This window comes from Tamandua tetradactyla, chromosome 5 (genome assembly GCF_023851605.1).
Source record: "Tamandua tetradactyla isolate mTamTet1 chromosome 5, mTamTet1.pri, whole genome shotgun sequence".
NCBI classification, from domain to species: Eukaryota; Metazoa; Chordata; class Mammalia; order Pilosa; family Myrmecophagidae; genus Tamandua; species Tamandua tetradactyla.
This window is the reverse complement of record NC_135331.1, coordinates 5,911,740-5,920,047: the sequence shown is the minus strand read 5'-3', so window position 1 is coordinate 5,920,047 and position 8,308 is coordinate 5,911,740. Positions and strand designations below refer to the sequence as shown.

Below are 8,308 nucleotides of genomic sequence, written 5' to 3'. Positions count from 1 at the left end.
AATTCCTTCACATCCCTTTACCCATTCCATGTTCTAAGGGCTATCGATAAGACTCTTTTCAAGCACTACCGGTGAGTTGCCTGTTTAAACTTTGCTTTGGTTTTTATGAATTAATCGTCTCTTCACCACTTATGAATCAGCAAATGCGCCTGGAGGAAAAGCAGCACAGGATTCCAGGCTTAACTTGTGTTCCCTTCTTTCTCTCATGGTCTCTCCGGGACTGGCTGCCTTAGGAGCTCTCTGATGGCTTTTAATCTGAAGCCCTGGCTTTTAATTTGAAGCCCTCCAAATAGCGTTCCCAATGACAACAGTGTTGACTCTGCAGCAGGTGGGTGGCACCTAACCGGGAAATGTAATCTGGAGTCATCGCTTCAAGCTGCCAGTGAAAACAATGGAGACCTGGGTAAGAATAAACCAAATATTTAAGATGTTTACATCAGTGCAACAAGCAATTAATTTAATTCCAGGAATTGAAGCAAGGAAGAAACAATGGAATAGACAAGTGAGGCTACCAAGGAAAACATTTCCTTCCATATCCAAGATCACATCCCAAGGTGTTCAGTGCTGCATGTTTAGGATATAAGTATGCAATAGATCCCTATCTACATATCCATGGGACAATCTCAGGAGTGTTTACAAATATGCCAATCCCTTCACTGTGTAAGTGAAAGTATGATACTTGAAGATACATACAGTTTTCATTCATATTTGCCTAAGAGATTACTAAAGATGGTGGTTTAATGAAATTGCTAATACTGTGTCACAAGTTCAAGAAAATATTTTGAGGCTATACCTGAAACCAACCCTGTTAAATCCAGAGAATTTGCAGAATGCCAAACTTGAAAAGATTTCATCTCAATTTTATAACTAATTTTTTAGTATGACAGTGGATGTAGTATTGATTACTTTTGGCACCATTTACTGCACTTACTATAAGAGAGTGCTAAATCAAATATAATTGTTTAAAATTTCATGTGGTTTAGTTTTGTCTCCTAAGCTAGAATAAAAATATTCTGAAAAGTAACAAACGGGCTTTACTGATCCTTTATAATCTCTGTTCTTTAATAGCTTGGCCAAATAGTTTTATGTTTTAGTAAAGTATTTTAATTAAATTGATTCAACAGAGAAAGATAAAAATGAATTTTAGGAAGTCAAAAGTAGTGAGAAGGCAATTGATTTTAATAATTACATGGGCTATTTCTCATTTTAGCACATTTATAGTATACCAACTCTACCAGTGAGAACAATTAAAATATCTGGCTAAAATAGAATGGAACTTTCTATTGACCCATCTTAAAATGTTTTTTGCTTTTGTTAAAGCATTTAAAAAATAAACAAAGCAGGCATAGGAAGAGAGAAGATGGAGAGGGAGAGAAAACTATAAAGAAGAAAGTTCAACAAAATAAATTGCAAGATGGAGAATAATATAGTAGACAAACAGAAGCTCAAGGAAAGAAACAGAAGGAAATGCTAGAAATGCAAAGGACACTAAAGAAATAAAAAATGTCTTCAGTGGGCTCATCTCTAGGATGACATGGCCATAGAGAGAATCAATGAGTTTGAAGATAGTTCAAAAGAAATTTCCCAAACTGACATGCAAAAAAGACGAAAATTAAATGAAAAAAATAGAACAGATCATCAAAGAATTGTAGGACACTATCAAAAGATGTAACATATGCATACTTGTTTTTTAACTTTTTAAATTGTATACTGTAACATATATACAAAGCAAAGAAATAAAAAAGCAATAGTTTTCAAAGCACTCTTCAAAAAAGTAGTTACAGAATAGATCCCAGAGTTTGTCATGGGCTACCAATAAGATCCTCTCCATATCCACACTTTTAATATCAGAGGAAGAATAAGACAACAGAGCAGAAGAAACATTTGAAATAAATAATGGCCAAGAAACCACCCAAAATCATAGACAGACACCAAGCCACAGTGAAATTATCCTTCAAAAGTTTAATAGAAAAAAAGATTATCTCAGATGAATAAAACAGAGAATGCATTACCAGAAGACTTACCCTTCAAGAAATGTTAAAATAAATTCTTCAGGCAGAAGAAACATAATTTAGTCAGAACCCTGGCTCTACAGAAACAAGGAGGAGTGTCAGAGAAGGAATGAGTAAAACTAAATAAACTTTTCTATTTCTCTTTTCCCTAACTGACCTAAAAGAGGACAGTTTGTTTAAAGCAACATTAGTGACAATGTATCTGGTGATGATAGTAAATGGGTGAGCTAAATCAGTGACAGCAATGTCACAAGGATGTGGAAGAGGAGTCTGCAAAACTCTTGTATAATGAACCTGCAATACACGATAGGCAATATAGTAGCATTTGGAGGTGGGTTTAGATTACTTTTAGATGTTCATTGTAAGCAACCACAGGAAACTTTTATAAGAAATACAATTGATACTCTCACAGAGGAGATAAAATGGAATCATATAAAATGCATAATTAAAACCAAAGAAGATAGGAAAAGAGAGAGAAAAAAAGACCAATAAATAGAACATGTTTACAAACATTATAGATATTAATCTAACTGCACCAGTAATCACTTTAAGTGTGAATTCAATATCAATAATTTAAAACCTTCCAGAAAAGAAAGAACCAGGCTGATATGATTTCATGGGTGAATCAAATCAAATATTTAAGGAAGAAATGATACCATTATAATTGACACCACCTATAATCTCTTGCAGAAAATAGATGCAAAGGGAACACTTCCTAACTAATTCTAATATCAAAAGCAGATAAACACACATTACAAAAAAAGAAAACTACAGACCATTACCTCTCATGAAAATACGGACAAAAATCCAAAATATTAGTAAACCAAATCCAGCAATGTATAAAAATCATATTTCATAACAAGGTGAGGTTCATGAAAAGCAATGAAAATATTTGTTCAATATTCAAAAATCAATCAATGCAATCTGTCATATCAACAGACAGAACAGAAAAAACATATGATCACATTCGTAGATGCAGAAAAACCACCTGGCAGAATCCAACATCTGTTAATGATAAAAATTCTCCAAAAACTGGCAACCGAAGGGAACTTCTTTAAGGAAGAAGATATCAAAGAGCCAAAATATGGGCAGAGTGGTCCAGGTAGAGGAAAGAAGCACCAAGGACAAGGGTCTTGAGGTAGGGGTGAGTGTGATTGATTTAAAAACAGAAAATAAGCCTAAGTGAATTGACTGCAGTGATTATTTATTGCCTGATCAAGTGTCAACAATAATATTTATTGATTAGGCAGTATTTGATGCAACGTACTTCCAGAACAGCCAAGGAATACATGCAGGCGTTGGGGACATATTTGCTTGCTTGTGTTTCTTGTCCGCAAAGCTTTACCCAGATTACCATGGGAACGTGTGACTGTCCCCTGCGCTGCGGGAGGCTCAGTGTAATTTGATGAAGCTGCTCAGACACCGTTTCAATCCATTGTTTTGCCAGGAACTACTCAGATGCAAACCCTTTGCTCTGTGAGTTAGAACAGAACAGACCTGGGATTGTCTTTTGATAGGTTCGAGCCATTTATAATTTCATATAAAAATGGTCTGCCTATTACCATGTGGGGTAATCAGATAAAAAATAAGCTTGGTATTGTCCAGGAAATGCTCTAAATTAAGAAGATGTCCTTTTCCCAGCAGTTGTGACTGTTATTTTGTTACTGTAGCTAGAAGCTTAAAGCTCATTTTCCTTCTTTCAAAAGCGGATTTCATTCTTTCCAGTCCGGTGCCCTCATGTTCCACTAAGCTGGTAACATACTCAGCTTTTAAACCTTGCTAAGCCTGTTTTGTCTGGACAACTGAGATACTTAGGTTGCATTCGGCAGCAAAACCAGCTTTGTCAGAAAAAGCAGTTGTGGGAACCGAGGTGAAGACAGATCTAATAACAGGGTTTGCTGAGTTCCGTGGAAACAAAAGAAGAGTGAAAAGCTGAGGTGCCTACCTATTAAAAACAAATAAACTATGGAAGGCTTAGACTACAGCTAACAGCAATATCCTAATATTCCTTCATCGACAGTAACAAATGCACCACATCAAGGCTAGGGATCAGTGATGGAGGAGTGGCTGGGATAAAAAGCATGGGATATTTTGGGTTTTTTCTTTTTTTTTCTCTTTCCTGGAGTAATGGAAATGTTCTGAATGTTCTATTGTGGCGATGAATGCACAACGATGTGATGATAGTAAACCAATGATTGTATACCTTGAATGGATCATAAGATGTGTGACTATGTCTCAATAAAATTGCATTAAAAAAGAAGAAAAAACAAATAAAATCTACTATGACATATTGCTTTGAAAAGGGTTCCAGTATTGGAGAAATCCGAATGCTGACTGGGTAGTTGATGATATTAAGGAATTGCTATTAAATTTTTTGGTGTAAAAATCATATTGTTTATTTAAAAATAGCACTGATCTTTAGAGATATATAATAAACATTTATGGTTGACACAGACAATAACAAATAAATTAGAAGGACTTTTCAAAGCTTGCAAAAATATTCTGGTCCCATATCATTTCTGAGGGTTTCCCCCTCCTTGGGATAAGGCTGATAACCTATTAGGACACCTGGATTTCCAACAGTGTCAGTGTCACAACAACACAGCCAAAATATGCACTTTTCAAACCTCTGAGTAGCTCCTCCTTGGGACTGTGCCAATAGCTAGTTTATAGCTTTCCTTTTGCATATGCAATGGGGAATCCCTTTACAGCTAGTTCAAAATTCCGTGTACAAGAAAAACTTTGGTATGAACTTCTTGGTCCCGATGAGATGTTCTTAAATTTAATAAAAAATCTTCAGGGACTTATTGCAAAGACATACAAAGCCCTATGCTATGTAAAACTTTAAATAGCCCTGAAGTATAATTTCCATATGTTTATGGTAGAGTCACTCTTTATGAGCCCAGTATCCCCTGCTTTCCTTAGCCAAGCTCCTCTTTTTCCCTGGAAGAAGTTCCTTTGTGTTCGCTGCAGTGCTACTGAAACCAAGAAGCTCAAGAAGGTTCCTTGGTTTAGTACTAATGGCAAGTTGTATGCGCATAGTTATACCACATGAGAAGAGAAGAGGCAGGCAGGACTTGGCAGGTAGACTGTTAAGAGGCATGAACCTCGTTTTAAATTAAATACTCTAAAGCCCATCTTCAAATAAAAGCAAATAATGGAATTATTATGATCAGGGAAAATGCTTTTACTTCTTGCCTTCTTGTCAAACGCACATCTCTATTCACTAATGTTCATTTTCCGAATACATATGCTTTACATTTGACCCCAGCCTCTCTGTCATTGGATAGCAGAACTAAGTCAAGTGACAGAGCATCCAGAAACCACAGTACTTAAAAAACAAACAAAAAAAGAAGTAAAATTTCACATTACATATCATCTTACATGAGTTCTAATATGAACTAAATTTAATAAATATATATATATAGAAAAAACATGTCTATTAACTTGAATTTTTTCTGTGCCAAGAGTGTTGAGTGGTCCTCTCCCATGGTGTTTAAACAGGTCCTAATAGCACCAGCCCTAAAGGGCTGTGCCATGAGGAATGAATATAATAATGCTAAAGAAGCTCCTAGCACAGTGCCCAGCACACAGCAACTACTCAGTAATGACACTGCCTGGGGAACATTCTAGCATAACAGAGTCTCCCCAGTGGTGGTCTCAGAAGGGGGGCTGCGCTGTATCAAAGTTTTCACCACTCTGACGCATCTTTTTCGGGTACAAATCTCACTGCTCAGCTGCGTGGGCAGTCCTCACAGCTGGTCACTTGGCCAGGGCCAGCCAACTTCAAAACTCCTGGCCCTGTGTGGAGAAGAAGCTGCCAAAAGAGGGGCTGCTGAGGTCCCCCCACCTGGTCCTGTAGGTGGGAGAGACAGATGGACCCAGAAAGGCAGGGAAGGCCAACAGCAGCTGGAAGTCCCCCCGTCCAAGGGGTGAGGCCACCTGCTGAAGAAGACTTTGTTCCCATGGAAACGCAAGAGCAGTGTCCAACCCCCACTGCTCTAATACCAGTCAAACATAAGTTTATGTAACACATAGTAGAAAATGATCAAAGGGAGCTACTTCAGCACTATGCACTCCAAACAGTACATGTATATAGACTGCACGTAGCAAATTTCTGGGGGCAGATATCAGCTCTTCTTAGTCTCGGGTGCCTTTTATGTCAGGTAGAAGGTTCAAGTGGACTTCTACCTTTCAAGGAATAGGGCTCAGGTATTTCCTTGGCTGTCTACTTGGCTCAGTTGCACCCTTGGTTATTTAAGGCTCCTTTGGCACACTGAAACGGAGGGTCTCGTGGGACAGGACAGCTGGCTCCAAGAGAAACAGACACTTTCTATTTTGTCCTTTTCAGGCTATCGTGACATTAGGCAGGGCTGGTGTTTCGCCCAGGCCGTGCTCAGGTCAGTAGCTGCTCAGATGTCCTACTGCCCCTCAGAATAAGGGCACAGGGGCCACCAGAAGGGAGCCAGGCAATGCTGGAGGGCTCGTGGGTGACCGTGAGCACGCCTCCAATGCCTGTGCCCCTCCTCTAAAGGGCAAACAGGGAGAGCTGCTTTTCCTTTCATGGCTTCTAGGGTGGCATGCACCCCTCTCATTTCTGCCTCTCCATATCCATTCCCCCTTCTTCTGATGACAGCATTGTCCATATACTTTACGATCCACTCATGAACAAGCTCCAGTTTCCCACTGTCTGGTCCAGGGCTCCACGGCCTTCAGTGTCCCCTTCTATCTGCCTGGATTCCTTTCCCATCCCTGCTGCGAACGAATCTCTTCATTTATTTCTAGAGGAATCCATTGACCTGTGGCTCAGCATCCACCCCCTCTTCCCCAGGCTAGAGACCCTCAAGCGCCCTGCAAGGAAGCTCCCTACTCCTAGAGGATAAACGTCGGTGAGCCCCACTGTCCTGATACCCCCACCCCCACCCGCGGGCAAGGCCTGGGCATCAGCACCAAGCCAGGGCACTCCGGGATGCGACTGCCAGTAAGGGTAAGAGGCAGGTGGGGTCACGCACCCATCACTACCGTGCTTTAGTTGTCTTGGTCCCTATTCTTTCCAAGGTCTGCTTTGTGGTTTCACCCGGATCGTGTGAGAAACCCTGGATCTTTCAATAAAGCACCCCCCCCCCGCCCCGCCCTTTCACGATGTCAGCCCAAATCCATTTTTGTTACTTCTGACCAGAGGCCCAGCTCAGTCTGCTGCTCCAGCAGGTCTTTCCTGCCACCCCACTTTGTTTTCATCAATGTCACCCTCCCTGCTGTTAGCCTCTATTCAGCCCTGGGCTCGCATCCTTCCTAAGAATGCAGGATACTTGACTGCTCATTTTTGTTTACAGAGCTGTCTCCCAATAAACTCCTTGGATTTTGTTGAATGAGATAAAGCACATTCACATTCTAAATTGGTTAGTAAGGCAGCAAGTCAGCAGGAGCCAAGGGGAAGAAGGAGAGGAAGGTCCCAGACAAACCCTCTCTTGTCCCTTATCGCATCCCTGATCCTGCCCTAAGTGAGGCATCATGGCTTGAGCAGAGATCAGAGGAAATCCAGATGGACAGAAACCGGGAGAATTTTCTTAAAGCTATTAATGATTTTTTATCTCTCTGGGCAGCGAATAAAAATCTCACACATAAAAGCAAGGCTAGAAAGACAATCTGGTTGAGACGGAGCAATTGATCCCTCATGGCACAGTTTGGGCTGAGAAGGGAGCATATCAAAGGCCCAGCAGTCGTGAAGATGGGTTTCCCACAGCTGCACAAAATGCTTCCAGATGCCACGAAGGACCGCACGTCATTGCCTCTCTAGGCTACAGGCACTTCTTACAAATAAATTAAACCCTGTACAGTCCCTTGTCACTTATTTGTTGGGAGACACTCTCCCATGGGTTTCTTGCAGGGCACAACAGATTTCATTATTTATTTAGAAAGGACATGGACTCTTGGTGATCATCATTAAAATAATAATTAAAAAACAATACTATTCAATAATTATACAGTACTTAACTGTTTTCCAGGCCCTGCTAAAAGAACTTTGCCCATACGAACTCAATCGTTACGACAACCCTGTCAGTTAGGTCTTATTACTAGTTTGCAGATGAGGAAACCTAAGCACAGAAATGAAAAGCAACTTCCCAAACATCTCACAGCTAACAAGGTGGCGGGGGCAGGCGGGTCAGAGGCAGGGCCTCTGTTCTTTAAGGCAACTCAGCCCACGTCCCTGGGTGAAGCTGCATCACATTTGGAGAACAAAAATAAAGCAGCTTCTAGGAAGGGGGATTAGTTTGCTAATTTTCTTAGATTCAGGC

General features: G+C 40.3%; 1 long non-coding RNA gene across 1 annotated transcript; it reads left to right on the top strand.

The window, feature by feature from the left end:
• Positions 1 to 332: 332 nt before the first annotated feature.
• LOC143682223 (uncharacterized) lies at positions 333 to 7,814 on the top strand. Its single transcript, XR_013175038.1, has 4 exons — positions 333 to 403; positions 6,364 to 6,412; positions 6,798 to 6,999; positions 7,616 to 7,814. It is a non-coding gene; the product is annotated as an uncharacterized LOC143682223 (long non-coding RNA).
• Positions 7,815 to 8,308: the final 494 nt, after the last annotated feature.